The 16,218-nt window shown below is 35.5% G+C and overlaps 1 non-coding gene across 1 annotated transcript; it reads right to left on the bottom strand.

Moving 5' to 3' along the window:
• Positions 1–303: 303 nt before the first annotated feature.
• Positions 304–411, bottom strand: LOC126025184 (U6 spliceosomal RNA). Its single transcript, XR_007501228.1, has one exon. It is a non-coding gene; the product is annotated as a U6 spliceosomal RNA (small nuclear RNA).
• Positions 412–16,218: the final 15,807 nt, after the last annotated feature.

Raw genomic sequence — 16,218 nt, 5'->3', positions numbered from 1 at the left:
CTGGCTATGTGCTCAGAAGTTGCTCCTGGCTTGGGGGACCATATGGGACACCGGGGGATCGAACCGCGGTCCGTCCAAGGTTAGCGCAGGCACCTTACCTTTAGCGCCACCGCCCGGCCCTATATTGATTTTTTTTAAGTAAAGACATGAAGGAAGATAAATAAAAAATAGAAAGAAAAATAGTTCAAGAGAGAACTTAGGCTTCTCCAGAGGTGAAAAAATCAGCAAAGAAAGAGACATAGTAATAAACATGTACAGGGAGAATGCAGGCTTGAAGAGCAAGTTCAATATAACTACATTTTTTTTTTTGTGGGACACTTTACGAATTTGCATGTCATCCTTGTGCAGGGGCCATGCTAATCTTCTCTGTATTGTTTCAATTTTTAGTATATGTGCTGCCAAAGCGAGCACAATATAACTATTTTTAATATTGAGAAACATTCTTTTTCTTTTTTTTTTCTCTTTTTTTTTTTTTTTGTTTTTTTGGGCCACACCCGTTTGATGCTCAGGGGTTATTCCTGGCTAAGCGCTAGGAAATTGCCCCTGGCTTGGGGAGACCATGTGGGACGCCGGGGGATCGAACCGTGGTCCTTTCCTTGGCTAGCGCTTGCAAGGCAGACACCTTGCCTCTAGCGCCACCTCGCCGGCCCCGAAACATTCTTTTTCAATGTCTCAACAAGTACCTGCTATTCTACTTTTTTACAGCATTGGGTTGAAATCTCAACTGCTTTATTTTCATGGTGCTAAACCTAATAGTATCCTACACTGAATCACATCCATGACCCACATTGTAGATTCGATTTGTCTTTTTTTTTTTTCCTGATAATGAGCATATTTAGAGGTAGTTAGATGGTGTCCTTTTCACCATCTGCATGCATTCCTTGGTTAAGTTCTCTCCATTTTTTGATAGGATTTGTTATACTTTTGTTGTTTTGAGAGTTTCTTAAATTTTTGGATACTAACCCCCAAGTTAAATGTATTGATGTGACTATTTTCTCTCTTCAGTAAGATTATTACTTGCCTGTTTGTTTTCATGATAGTTGTTTTCACTGCAGAAGCTTTTTAATTTGATGTAATTATTCTTTTTTCCTTTGTTGGTTTTGTTTTTGTTTCCTTCGTTGTTGGAGTTGAATCTCTGACAACATATGTGAGTCAATATCTGAGAGTATTTGTGTATGTTTTCTTCACTATCTTTTATGGCTTCAGGTCTGACATCAGTCTTTAGTCCATTTGAGTTATTTTTATGTCCTGTTGTTAGGAAGTGATCCTGTGACATGTTTTTGCTGTGGATACCTAGTTCTTCGAGCTTCATTTACTGAAAAGAACTTATTATTTTCACCTATGTCTTGAATTAACTGCCCAGAAATGTGAGGGTTTAATTCAGTTCTCTCAATTTTGTTCTATTGATCTGAGTTTACTTTTATTCTAATGCCTACCACATTGTCTCAATAACTATAGAAAAACTCTGTTTTAACAGGTATCAAATATTTATATGCTGCTATAAGACTAGTTTTATTAGATGTGATTAAACATTATTTCACAATGAATCTAATAATCATACATAAGACATTTCTGCTTTCACTTATATTTATAAAAAATTTTAATTTATAAATTATTTCCTCTGTTATATTTCTCTTTGTTAGATTCCTGTTGTTCCCTGGAACTCGAGAATCTGTTTTGTAGAAGCTTTAACAAACAAACAAGCAAACAAACAAAAAACCCTCAATATTTGTAAATGGGCTTGAGAAAGTTATCATTATGTCTACAGGAAACTATATTAATCAAGAGCACAGAGCTGCATGAAGTTAGGATAGCTGTTTGAGGGCACACAATTATTGTGTTCTGCTCTGATCATACCAGGATGAAGTCATCTACATGCATATTTCATTCTATAATTGGCTCTATGGAGCCCACCCTAGAGATGGATTCATTAGCTCTTGGAGGTCATTGCCACTGTCATAAAACTTAAGCTACCATCTTCTTTTTCCAAAGTGTGAATATTTTGTCATGTTTGTATTTAGAACAGTAATCATGTTCACCTTAGAGACAGAGAGAAGATCCTGACATACTTAAGAGATTTTCCCTTCTTTAATAATACTGTATATGAGCCACATCTCTTAATTATCATTTCAGTTAACTAAATATATACGTATATATAATATATTCACAATTAGTCTTCACTTCGTTCCTGATAAACAATGGTGCCTAGATCGAAGTTTGGAGATCAGACACTTGACCCTGGAGGTTTGAAAGTTTAAACATACTCTCATACTTTTTCATTTATCCCACCAAGAACCCTGCTTGGTTAGTCAATAATCTCTTTGTTTGATCTGACTGTTGCTCTGTATGCCATAATTCTCTAGCAGAAAAAAAAGAAAGTCTGTGTGTGTGTGTGTGTGTGTGTGTGTGTGTGTGTCTGTGTATGTATGTCTGTGTTGTATGTCTGCATACCTTGTTGAACTGGAAGGAAAAATAACATTACTTTCGAACTGAGTTTTCAATCTGTTTGAGATAGGATAGTGTTTATTATTAAAAGTAGGCTTCATCTTTTTAAAGCAAACTTTGATTTTACATGTTTATATCTATGAGTTATTTAACAATTGATCCCAAAATATTTCCATAGCTGTTTAATAAAAAAGGTCTTACAGTTCTGCCAGTGACTTCAGACTTCACAACAATCTCTCTGTAATTCTGGAATCACTTTAATTATAAACTCTTTCAGGAAATATGGCTTGCATACTCTAAAAGAGTGGTACAGCAGTACTGGTAAATTGTCCTTCTTCACTCTCACTACATTCTGAAACTTCTTCCTTGCTTCAAGCTAGTTAGATCCATATGTTTCTTACTGCTTTCATCTACATACATGTAAATAGGCACACATATTTGCAGGTAAAACATTTCTTTAGCAAAATATACACTTAATGATAGAATACTGAGAATAAATATAAAACTCAAAGGTATTTTGAAATGGGTTTGGGACATATCCTATGGTGCCCAGGAAATACTCTAGCTCTGGTTTCTGGGACACTCTCAGTGGTGCATAATTGGATCCATGAGGTGCCATGGATCAAACTGAGGCCTCTCACATGTGCTCAGCTCATTGAGGTAAAATTTCTCTGCTTGCCTCAAATATGGTTCCAAAAATCAAGCACACTCATAACTAACACCTATATTTTTAAAAAGGATTATTCTCAGCAACCTGGAAGTCTTCCATGTGTCACCTTCTGGGCACAATGTTCCAAAGTTAAACACTATCATAAATGACATTGCCATCAGTTAATTTTGGTCATCACTGAAATTTACAGAAATGGGATCACTCTGTATAAATATCTTATTTTGGAACAGCATACTTGCTATGAACGTCATGTTTTTGAAATTTATCCATGTTATTTTTACAGTGAAAGTGGTGATGGCAATGGCAGGGAGAGGTACACCAGATAATCTAGTTACTTGAATCAGTCATTTTAAATCTCTCCTGCCTGAATGTATACAGTTGGACAGTGGAAATAGCTAAGGATGAGAATAAGTAAGACATAAAGGGAAGTGCTGGATAGAAGATGATTTCTTCTTCTCATTCTTCTCTTTCTTTCTCCTCATTCCCAACTCTGAACTCATGGTAGTCTTGGGGGAAAATGCAGTGAAGCACAGTGTCAGACACAGAACCTGGGTTCTAATATGTGCAAGACATGTATCACTGACTTCTGAGGCATATATCTCTGACCCCTGAGGCAAGTATGAGCTCATTTAATGTTGAGCATTATATTTGGTAATATCCCTGGTGCCAGGGATCCCACCCAGGTATGTTGGAAGTAAGGTAGGCTCCCTATCCTCTGTTCTATCACTCAAGCCCATAAAGGTTTTTTTTTGACCCTCCACACTCAAATTACCCAGAAAGATGTCAGTGAGAAGTAATAGCTTTTATACATGTATGTGTTTGGAGAACAAAATAACTAGTGCAACAAGGAGAGCAATAACATAAAAGACGGCACCAGAGGTAGACAAATTGATCATTAAAAAGCATTAGACTTCAAGGACTGAACAACACAAAGATGAAACATCATGGGGTATGGTCATCTTGAATCTCTACATACTTTTTGACTTCTGGACATCACAGGTGATTGGGCTTTGCAAACTCTAGACTTTATTGAAACTCTAGATATTGTGTGATATAAATATCATGGGACTTTGTGGGACCAATGGCTGTAACCTGTAAGAAATTGACCTGTTTTAGCTATTAAATAAAGTGATAATAGCAAAGATATTGAATGTGTATGTGTGTGTATCTCCAAGCTAATCACAAGGACCCAAAGTTACTAACTGGTAATCTCACTGTTACATTCATATTTATATTACATACTGCTAAAGTCCAGCCCTGGGTGAACAGGCCTGAAGGAGGGTCACCCTAAGGACTAAGAAAACAAGACAGACATAATAGAGAAAAGCATGGGGTTAGGGGCCTTCCAGCTTCATGGACTCTGAGCATCCTAACTATGTAGGACCTTTATTGTTCAGAAATAATCAACATCCATGTATAGGAAAATCATGCTGAGTGAAATAAGTCAGAGAGAGAGAGAAAAACGCAGAATGGTCTCACTCATCTATGGGTTTTAAGAAAAATGAAAGACATTCTTGCAATAATAATTTTCAGACACAAAAGAGAAAAGAGCTGGAAGTTCCAGCTCACCACAGGAAGCTCACCACAAAGAGTGATGAGTTTAGTTAGAGAAATAACTACATTTTGAACTTTCCTAATAATGAGAATGTATGAGGGAAATGGAGAGCCTGTTTAGAGTACAGGCGGGGGTCGGGTGGGGAGGAGGGAGACTTGGGACATTGGTGATGGGAATGTTGCACTGGTGATGGGTGGTGTTCTTTACATGACTGAAACCCAAACACAATCATGTATGTAATCAAGGTGTTTAAATAAAAAAAATAAAAATAATAAAAATTATAAAAGGAAAAAAAAATCAACATGGGAAAGAAGGCTAGATAACAGACAGATTCTTATCTAATGCTAACTAAGTCTAAAGGGGGTTTTTACATTTCATAAGAAAATGTGTGAGGAAAAGGAAGCTAAGGTAGAATCTCTGATGATTGTCTTCCTCTAGGAGAGGTGACAGATAAAAGACTGAATAAAGGACTCTTGCCCATAGGGCATTCTTCTTCCCTTAGGGGCACCAGAGTTCTGGTAATTAATGGTCAGAGCCCTCAAATCTTTATCTGCTCATTCCTTGGACTATTGATTCTCTAGCTAAGTTTGTTTCTTATGTTTATTCTTACATTTATTTCTTACACTAAAATTGTTTATTTCTTTGAGTGGGGAGGTTAGGTCACACCTGGATGTGCTCAGGGGTTACTCAGAAATTCCTCCTGGCAGGCTTGGGGGGCTGGGGGGGGATCAAATGGGATGCCAGAAATCAAACCAAGGTCTGTCTTGGGTTGGCTTCATGCAAGGCAAATAATCTACCGCTGTGCTATTGCTCCAGCCCCAAAACTTGTTTATTTCTTATGTTGGATGTCTTCATATTTCACAGCATACCTTTTGGTTTTCTAAGTCTACTGCATTTTAATTGATTATACTAAAGATCAAAATATAAACTGTTTTCTGTGGTTTACTATTAGAAATAGTGTTTCTATCTTCTGGTATATGTTTATTAGCTCTCAAAGGTACATGTTTCTGTTGATCATACACTGAGAAATGTGATTATTATGATATAAGTAAACAAATAAAGCCTAGTAAACTTGTAAAAGTTTTCTAAAGTGGTGTAAAAATTGGAATTTTTACTAGCATTGAGTAAGTGTTGGTTGGTTCATATTTACATTTTCTCTAGCACAAAATTAATGATGTTTTTTGATGTATATTATTTATAGAAGTTACTATTTTCAGTTACTTTGAACTATAGTTTTTTATTACTGATCCAAGGTACCATTTAATTGTGCTGGCAACTTGGATGTATCTGTTTAGTGAGGTTAAATACCTTCTAACAAATTTATTTGGCTATTAGAATTGTGTATACAGTATTTCTGTGTATCAATTAAATGCTCTTTAGACTTTTGTCTTACCATTCTGTTGCATTGAGTATCTCTTTGTCTTACTGGTTTGTAGATATTCTCTTATTTTGGAGGTTCTATATTGAAATTTCAAATTGTAATGTATTTACTCAATCTATGATTTCTCTTAAAATATGTTTATCAGCATTCACAAATTCTTTCTTTTCTGGGTTAATTCTTTTGTGTCTTTTTAAAAGAAGTTCCTTTGTATGGTCATATATGAAATACTTAATTTCTATTTAGTTGTTTTGTTTCATAGAATGACAGCGGTTTTCAAAATAATTATTTTGGGGTACTCATCCACAGTGATAAGGGGATCAAGTGGTCATTCCCAGTGATACTCAATAGTGTCAGTGGTTGGAAGTTAGAGCTGAGATATGTGATGCTGGTTGGGCCTAGAAATACTGAGGGGTATCTGGGACAGACTTTTGGTGCTCTGGGAAGTACATAGTGTCAGGGATAGAACTTGGTTTCTAGTATGTGCAAGGCATGTATCTCTGACTCCTGAGCTTATTCAATGTTGAACATTTTTTGTGTTTATTGGCCATCCATTGTCTTAAAGAAGTATCTGTTCATTCCCATATTTTATAGGCTTTGTGGATTTTTCTTGTTTTATTAATCTTTGTGAGAACTTGATATATCTTTGAGTTGTTTGTTGAGTATAAATATTTTCTTTTTCCATTCATTTGGTGTCTTTTTAGTTTTAGTCTGTATTTCTTTAGCTGTGTAGAAATTCTTCAGGTTGATGAAGTCCCCATTTGTTTAATTTGTTTTTCTGGTCTTTGCCATTGGCACATTATTAAAAACACATCTGAGAGAAGAGCCAAATATTGGAGTTCTATGCCTATAATTTTCGCAATGTATTTTATAAATTGTGCTCTAATTTCAAGGTCTTTAATCCACTTTGAACTAACTTTTGTGTGCTAGATGGATCTGGCTTCACTTTTTACATTAAAATAATATAGAAAATTATAATAATTCTGTAATAGATATGTTAGTGCAGTTATTTACTTAGATAGTAATTTTGTTGCCTTTAGTATTATATGAAAACAAAGGAATGCTGTAACATATATTGGCTCTATATTTAGGTATTTTTTAAAGAGTTGTACCATTTTCTGTAATGACTGAACCAATTTATTTTCCATCCACAGTGTATAAAAATTTTCTTTTATATTCCAGTTTCTTCTTGATATTGGAATGAATTATGTGGACTCTCAAATATTAAGAGATAATTTTGCATTCTTGGAGTATATGTAATAGGTTGTGATATTTTATTTTTTATATATTATTAAATGATACTCCTATATTTTTGTGATTTTTATCTATATTAATGAAATGGACTAATCTATTATGGTTCTATCTTGTAATGTCCTTGCCAAATTTTTAGCAAGGTTATGATGGTCCCATAACATTAGATTAGAAATTGTTCATTATATTTATCTTCTCTGGAGGCATTTGCATCTTATTATTATACGAAGTTGCTTTAAGTATTTGGAACAATTCAACTATGAAGTTTCAGGGAACTGGATAATGCTTTGTGGAAAAGATTTTAATGACACACTTTATTTCTTGAGACAGTATAATCATTTTCTTCTAGAATAAACCGTGATGAATTATATTTTTCCAAAAGTGTGCTCATATAAAATTTTAATTTGTCAAAAGGTTGCTGCTTATCAAATGCATCTACTTTTAAGGTAAAATATGTTTAATTTTTTGGACCAGATTTAAGGTGCATAGTTCAATGAGTTTAACAAAGCATAATCCCATGTAACCATCAGCTCTTTTATGATCAAAACAATGTACCACCCTAGTAAGTTTTCTAATAATTTGTCCTAGTAACACCATGGTTTTAACCCAGAGGAAAAAATTGTTTCTCCGTCACGATTTTGAATTCTTTGTTGCATTTTCTTGTTCAACAATTTCACACAGGGAGGTGAGATGATAACTCTACTGAGGGAGTGCATGGGCTAGACCCTGTTTTGATTTGCGTCACTACATGATACACTCTAAAAGCCATGGGGCTTAGAGGCACTGTCCACTTAGGTTTAGCATTGCCAAGAGTGGTCAAGGGCACTGTTGAGCTCTCTTTAAAATCTCATATAAATTAGACAGTTTAATAAGTGTCTGTGAGTTTTCTTTAGTATACATATTTTATATCCCATATATAGTTGTTTAGATCAGTAGGTTGCATCTTTTGTTATGAAAATATAATTCCATAGTTTAAAGTTTTATTTATACCTTAGCTAGAAAATGCTGATAAAGTGATTTAGGTATTTCTAGTGCTTTAAAGTTATATTTCCTTAATGATAAATGACGTAAAAATACCCTTTTGCATGTTTACTGGTTTCTATAATTGGTTTTTTAAATATATTTTTCTTGTTCTTACTCAGTTGTCTTTTTTATCAGAAAGTTATACCAATATGTCCATAATATTCTTTTTCACATGGTTTTCATTTTCTAAATCTTATGAGTTTACATATTAATTTTAGAAACGTTGTAAGAATTTATGACAAGAAAAGCAAAAGCATTATGAAGATTTTTATTGTAATAGCCTTAAATCTGTAAATAAAATTTGGGAGTACTGGCATCTTAATATTGAATCTTTCAAAACTTTCAAAAGATCTTAGAGTATATTAGATATTTCCTTTCATTTTTATACTCTTTCATTTAAAGAATATGTAATAACATCCACTATTCTTATTTTAAAACTTTTATGTCCCAGAGTGATATCATAGTATCATAGTGGTAAGGCATTTGCCTTGCACACAGCTTACAGGGTTCAATCCCCTGCATCCAAACTGGTCCCCAAGCCTGCCACAAGTGATATCTGAGTGCAGAGACAGGAGTAATCACTGAGTGCTGCTGGTTGTGTTTCAAAATCAAACCAAAAAATATTTCATGTCTGTGATTTATTAGGCTATCCTAATTGATCCTATGATATATTATTTTATCTTTCTATTTCCTATTTAATCTCTGCCATTTTTCTTTCTACTTTTTTATGCATGATTTGCAATTTTTTAAAATTTGGGAGATAAAATTATTGGTTATTCTATTTAATGCCGTCTAAAATATAACCATTATTCCTTTTAGACAATTATTCTTTTATGAGTTTGCTTTGTAGAAACCCAGAGTTTTCATTTGTAAAGCCAGTGAAAATTCAGGTGTACATTCCCACAGCTACCACATTTTGTCTGCTTCTATATATATGGCAAAGAGTTTAAGGTTAATTTTGATATAGCCTTTGATCCAAGCATATTTTTAACTGCTTTGATTAAGTTACAAACAACTTCAGACTTTATACTCATACTGTGTGACTATGATTTGGGGCTGTATGCTTATCATATATAGTATGACATGATGAATGATGCAAATCATTTGAAGTTTTTTGAAACTCTCTGCATTATACTTCAGGATATTTAATTGTTCAACATTTTAAAGGGCTCAAATTTATTATTCTGGCTACATTTCTTTTCTCTATATGCTGCTTATATCTCAATAAATTTTATTTTTAATATATCACAGTGGATATTGTGACATGCCAGTATGATGTCATGATTTATGATTATGATGTCATAGGCTTATTATGACACACTGTTTTTATTTCACAATTCAGGTTTGTGATGCCATAATGGATTATGGTGTCACAATTTAAGATTATTTTGTCACAATAGACATTATGACAACAATTATGATGTCAAATTAAAGTGGATAGTATGACATACCATTATGCTGTCACTATTCAGGCTTATGATACTACATAGGATAGGGTCCTCAAACTTTTTAAACAGGGGGCCAGTTCACTGTCCTTCAGACTGTTGGAGAGCCAGATTATAGTAAAAACAAAAATTATGAACAAATTTCTATGCACACTGCATATATCTTATTTAGAAATGAAGAAACAAAATGGGAATAAATACAATATGTGGCCTGTGGGTCATAGTTTGAAGACCCCTGTTATATACCATAATGAAGTCACAATTTAGGATTATGATGTCACGGTGGGTATTATGACACACCATTTTGATGTCCCAATTTAGGATTATGATGTCACAGTGGGTGCTATGAAATACCATAATGATGTCAAAATTTATTTTTTGTTTATTCAAGCACCTTGATTACAAACATGATTGTAGTTTGGTTTCAGTCATAAGAACAACCCCCTCCTTCACCAGTGCAACATTCCCATTACCAGTTTCCCCAATCTCCCTTCTCCCCCAAGCCCCGCTTGTGTTCGAGACAGGCATTCAACTTCTCTCACTCATTAACATTGTCACTATAGTTGTCAGTGTAGTTATTTCTCTAACTGCACTCACCACTCTTTGTAGTGAGCTTTTATCCTGAGCCGGTCCTTCCAGCACTCATCTCTATTGTCTCTGGGCATTTCAGTGAATTTTCTTTATTGGTTATATTGTTTAAATTGGTTAGACCTGTACTATTTATTTTTTTATCTGTTTGTTCTACAGGCTTCTGAAAGAAGTGAGTTATAATCTACCACAGTTATAATCTACCCTTCTCTTTGTTGCTATTGTTGAAACTGCAATGACCAGAAGTTGCACACACTTGGTCATTGTTCTTTGACTCTTAGTTCCATAAGCCAAAGATTACAGTTTGGTGTGAGACCAAAGCTTCTAAATGGACCATACTTAAAATATGGAAGGTTCGGAGAACTCTCAGTCTCATGTTTGGAAATGAGCAAAGAAAGCAAAATTTTTTGTTCTACTACTGAGCTATTAAGGTATTTATAGTTCCCCAATTTGCATGTTTCTATTTCTTCTGTTTTTAGTCAGTGCATTTTTGCTTTTTAGAAAGATAATCTATTAGAATATAATATTTAGAGTTTGATATTTAATCAATATTTACTACAATGATTTAACTTTCATTAATATTTGTGATAGTACTTATAATTTTGGAGGGGCACCCAGAGCAGTCTTCAGGGCACATTCCATGTTCATTGCTCAGGAATCATTTTTGGTAATGCTCTGAGGACCACATACACCATATCACATGCACTGCCAAGGTATGAACCAAGGCTAATCACATGCAAAACAAAATTTTTGTTCACTGTACTATCTTTCCTACCCAAGAGAGTGCTGTCCCTTGACCTGTGCAGATACCAAGATCTCTTGATACAGAGGTCTGATTTTATCACCCATGACAGAGCAGAAATCTTCTACACACCACAAAAGCACTGAGGGGAGAGCTAATGAACATGCAAGGAGTCTGTAGATATTCCCATGAATACTTCAAGGGTAGAGAAACCCTGTATCTCTTAGGCCAATGGAATTCCCTTTCTAATGTTTCCAATATTTACTGTGCCTATGAAGGAAAAAAAAAAGCACAAAATAATCTTTTTTATTTCTTTATATATTTTTTATTTTTTGTATTTGTTTGGATATTGATGTTGTTTCCAATTCTTTTTTTTTTTTTTTTTTGGTTTTTCGGGCCACACCCATTTGATGTGGTTATCAGGGGTTATCCCTGGCTAAGCGCTCAGAAATTGCTCCTAGCTTGGGTGACCATATGGGACGCCAGGGGATCCAACTGCTGTCCTTCCTTGGCTAGTGCTTGCAAGGCAGACACCTTACCTCTAGCACCACCTCGCTGGCCCCTTATTTTTTCTCTTTGCACTCTGTTATGTTTTTATTTCAGGACCATGTTTACTATGTGGTGCTTGTCTTTATTGCTGTAGTGCTCACTGGATTTTTTTATTTGATATTTCCCTTTGTATTGTTGCGGTGTTCCGCTTCCTCTTTCTCTTTCTTTTCTCAAACTGAGATTGAGAGCCTCGGACTCTGCCCATTTTCAGCTTATTTGATTTTTTCCCCCATTTTATTGCTTTTCTTTTCTTCAAACAAAACCACATAACTTGAACTATCTAGTTCCACCTCTCAAATTGAGGGGTAAATAATGGAGGGAATCAAGACCAAACAGTTGTATGATCACTAAGTAGTAAGCTACACACACAGGGAACCACTTATACTAGCAGCCCAGGGGGTAAGGGAGGGAGATATGGGATGCAAGCTGGGGACGGGGTGGAGGGAGGACAACTCTGGTGATGGGAATTCCCCTGATTCAATGTTAAAATGTACCTAAAATATTACTGTGAAAAACATGTAATCTACTTTGATCAAAATAAAAACTTATTATGAAAAATTAAGTTTTCTTTATTATTTCATCTTTGATTGTTTTTATCTTTTTCTTTAGCTGTTTTTAATGTTAAGTGCTTACATTTTTTTTTCATTCTGATTAACTGCTTCTCAATGGAGTGTTTCAATGATTACCTTTACTATGTTAATTTATTCCATTCAGTTTAGTTTATACACCTTGCTCTTTGGTTTCTATTTCCACAAACAATATCATATTTATTTTTTATCTTTCTTGATTTCTCGACTCTAATAATTTGCATTACCAGATAATAGTACAGGGGTGGCCTTGCACCAGGCTAACTCTTGTTTGATTCCAGCACCACAAATTGTTCCCTGAACACCATTAGAAATGCTCTCTGAACACAGAATTAGGAGTAAGACCCAAGCACTTGCTGGGCATGCCCTCCAAGCAACAGCAAAAGCAAACAAAAGAAACAAAAAAGGGTGGCAGTGAGTTAGTGCAGGAGATAGATAGAGTTCCTGCTTTGCATGGAGCAGACCAGGTTTAGCTCCCTGGTACCCATGTGATTCCCTTTGTCCCCCTCCCCCAAGCCTTCCAGGAATGATCCCTGACCTAAAGCCTGAGCATCATTGGTGTGATACTACAGCAGAATCAAATAATACACATATTGTATATATTTCCTAATATCTTATTAGTTATATATTATCTCCTTTTATAAAATATAGTTCCTGAGTCATTTCCTTGGTCAAGTTGATTTGCTGTAATAAGGAGTGTGGATTGGTGGCTAGGAGACACAGATATTTCTTCCTCAAATTAAAAAAATTAAAAGTATGTAATTATGCTATTAATATGATCAGGTGGTGGTCACTAATTTTTCCCAAAGTTTCACAGCTTAATGTTGTTAGTAGTTCAACATAAGGGAGACCTTTTTTCAGTCTATGATGTGAAGTGATTTAATATTTTATCACTTTCTAGACAAATCCAAACTTTGACTTCATAAAAATCATGATAATTATAGAAATTATACATGATTTGTCTTACTCAAATCATAGTTTGGTATGGAACTAATTCAAGATATTTTCTGAAAATATTTTTATGCACATATTTCTTATTAGCCATTATGCTTATTGTATAAAATTCATAGATTATTAGGTTTTTTATTTTGGTTCTTCCATGTTCCAACCATTATGTTTATTGCTTAATAAAAAAGAAAATTCAATGTGGTCCATTTCTTCCACACTGAAAATACAGACATTAGAGAAAAGCAGATAAAAATATTTAACTCTTTAGGATTTGAAGCATGTGACCAGTCAGACCACCGAAGCAACAGCTGTGACATACAGACATATACTACAGGCCCTACTCATCGAACACATTCAAGCAAACTAGCATTCCCTTGCTATTTTCTCCTCTCTTCTCACTATTTTCTTTTTTCTTTTTCTTTTCTTTTCTTCTCTTTTCTTTTTTTCTTTTCTCTTCTCCCTTTCTTTCTAATGTATTTTATCTTTTTTTCTTTCCTACCCCTTCCATATACTTTCCCCTTTCCCCCCTTTGGAAATCCAACAACCCTTCACCCCTCAATCCCATCCAGACCTCCCACTGAATTAAACTCTTCATCCTTAGTTCTTAATCCATTAGGCATCAAGACTGACCTCCTGCCCCAACGAACCAGTATCCAGCACCCAAGTGAAGGGAAACCCAGTCAAACCCACACCTCGCCCCCCACAAGAAAAGGCAACCAACTCCCCTGTGGACTCATGCTGCACGGCTCTCCCTACCAAATCCCCCTACTGTAGACTGTTACTTGAAACCGGACTTAGCTCTAAAAGTATCCCCAAATGCAAGAACTCTTACAAGACCTCCCTGTCGCAAATCCTTTGCCAATCTCAAGATGGTCAGGGGGAGTGATGGAAAGGTGCCTGGGAACCCATACACCACAAGAAAATCCGAAAAGACAATGGAGAAACCTATACTTCCAACATAAGTATAAGACCAGTATTGCACCACCTCTTTACCTGCTTTTCCCCAAAAGTAAGGTAGTCTCATGCATCACTTGGTTCCTTTAATTATTTTGTTAATTCATTTTTTTAAATGTTTGTTCTACATATACATATGTGAGCACATATACTTTTATTCCTATTTTTATCTTGTTTGGATGTGGGACCTGTTTCTATTTTCTTCTCTGTCCACCCCAAAATGCACTGACAATATAAGGTAGCACCATTTCTCCCTGCAAAGGCACACTAAATAAGCGGAAATCTTACATATAAAAAAGAGCTCTTATCTACTAGAGATAAGAACTCATACTAGTTTACAATACAAGGATATCTCTCACCTTGAAAATATGTCATGCGGACCCAATTTAGACCTCAGGTCATTAGACACCATTCGTCCAGCCTTGAACCCTGGATCCCAGACATAGAATCGACACAGTTCTTCACAACAGCTACAGGAAACAAATCCCATCTGGGACATCCTTAATAACGCTGGGCCACCAACAAGTGCCAGCTCTAATATGATATACTGACAACAAAGAAAATGGGAACAACTTGACTGAAGAACAGGTTATCCTACCTCACCAGCTAAAGATAAGACAAAATCAGAAGACTTGTCACCCTTTGGTCGGTCCAAAAGCCAAGATCGCAATTTACAGATGATTGGCTGCTAGAACCATGACTGGACTGAATATATCTTGAGACCAATAAAAAAGTCCTAGTCTAGGATTTGAACTACGACCCGCACAACAACCATGATCCCCAGTTCCAAAGATCCGGCAGAGACAATTGCAACGGAATGGGGCTTCTGGAAACACAATGAAAGATGCTATCCTAGGTTCTATCCTAGGATCAGTGCAAAGACCAAGACCACCAACCAAAGAAGATGGATTAAAATGACACTGAGGGAACAGAACTTCTAGAATCACAAAGAAAGACTTCATCATAAGTCCCACTCCTGGACCTATGCAGATACTGAGATCTCTAAATACAGAGGTCTTATTTCATCACCCAGGACAGAGCAGAAGTTTTCCAAACACCACGAAAGCACCACCGGTAGAGTAAATGAACCTGAATGGAGTCTATAGTTAATCCTGTGACAATATACCCCAAGGGTGGAGAAACCCCATAGCGCTTAGGCCAAGTGAATTCCTTTTCTAATGACCCCAATATTTACTGTGCCAGTGCAGCAGGGAAAAAAAAAGGCAAAAAGCACAAAACATTTTTTATTTTTTATATATTATATATTATTTTTCTTCATTTATTATTATTACTATTTTTATTTTTATTTACCTATCTACTTTTTGTCAATTTCTTTGTTTTGGGTGGTTATTGAAGTTGTTGTACCCATTTATATTTATATATTTTTTTCTTCTTTTCTTTTCTTTCTTTAGGTGCTCTGTCATGTTTTTTAACTCAAGACCATGGCTTTTGTTGTGGTGCCTATCGTTATCACTGGAGTGCTCACTGGATATTTGACACTTCTTTTTGTACTGTTGGGGTGTTTCACCTTCTTTTTCTCCTTCGTCTCTCAAACCGACAACGAGAACCTGTAGAAGGATTCCGCCCATTTACGGCGTATTAGACTTTTACCCCAGTTTATTACTTTTCTCTTCTTTAAATAAAACCACATAACTTGAACTATGTAGTCCTTCCTCCCAGTTAGAGGGGGAAATAAGGGAGGCACCAAGACCAAGACTACTAAGTAGTAAGTTGGTACAGAGGGGCACATACTCTCGCAGCCCCAGGGGTGAGGGAGGAGGATATGGGAGGTAGGACGAACATGGAGGTGTAGGGAGGACAAATCGGTGATGGGAACCCCCCTGATTTTATATAAATATGTACTTATAATATTATTGTCAACAATATGTAAGCCACTACGATCAAAATAAAAATTATATTAAAAAAATGAACTTCGTCCTTCGCCGGTGCAACCTTCCTACTACCTATGTCCTCCATCTCCCTTAACCACCCCTCTGTAATTTACTCACTAATTGGTCCAATAAATACTTATTGAATACTTCCTATCTTAGATATTTTGGAGATCATAAAATTGCATAGGATA

This window comes from Suncus etruscus, chromosome 12 (assembly GCF_024139225.1).
Source record: "Suncus etruscus isolate mSunEtr1 chromosome 12, mSunEtr1.pri.cur, whole genome shotgun sequence".
In the NCBI taxonomy this organism is placed as follows: Eukaryota; Metazoa; Chordata; class Mammalia; order Eulipotyphla; family Soricidae; genus Suncus; species Suncus etruscus.
This window is presented reverse-complemented; position numbering and strand designations above follow the sequence as displayed.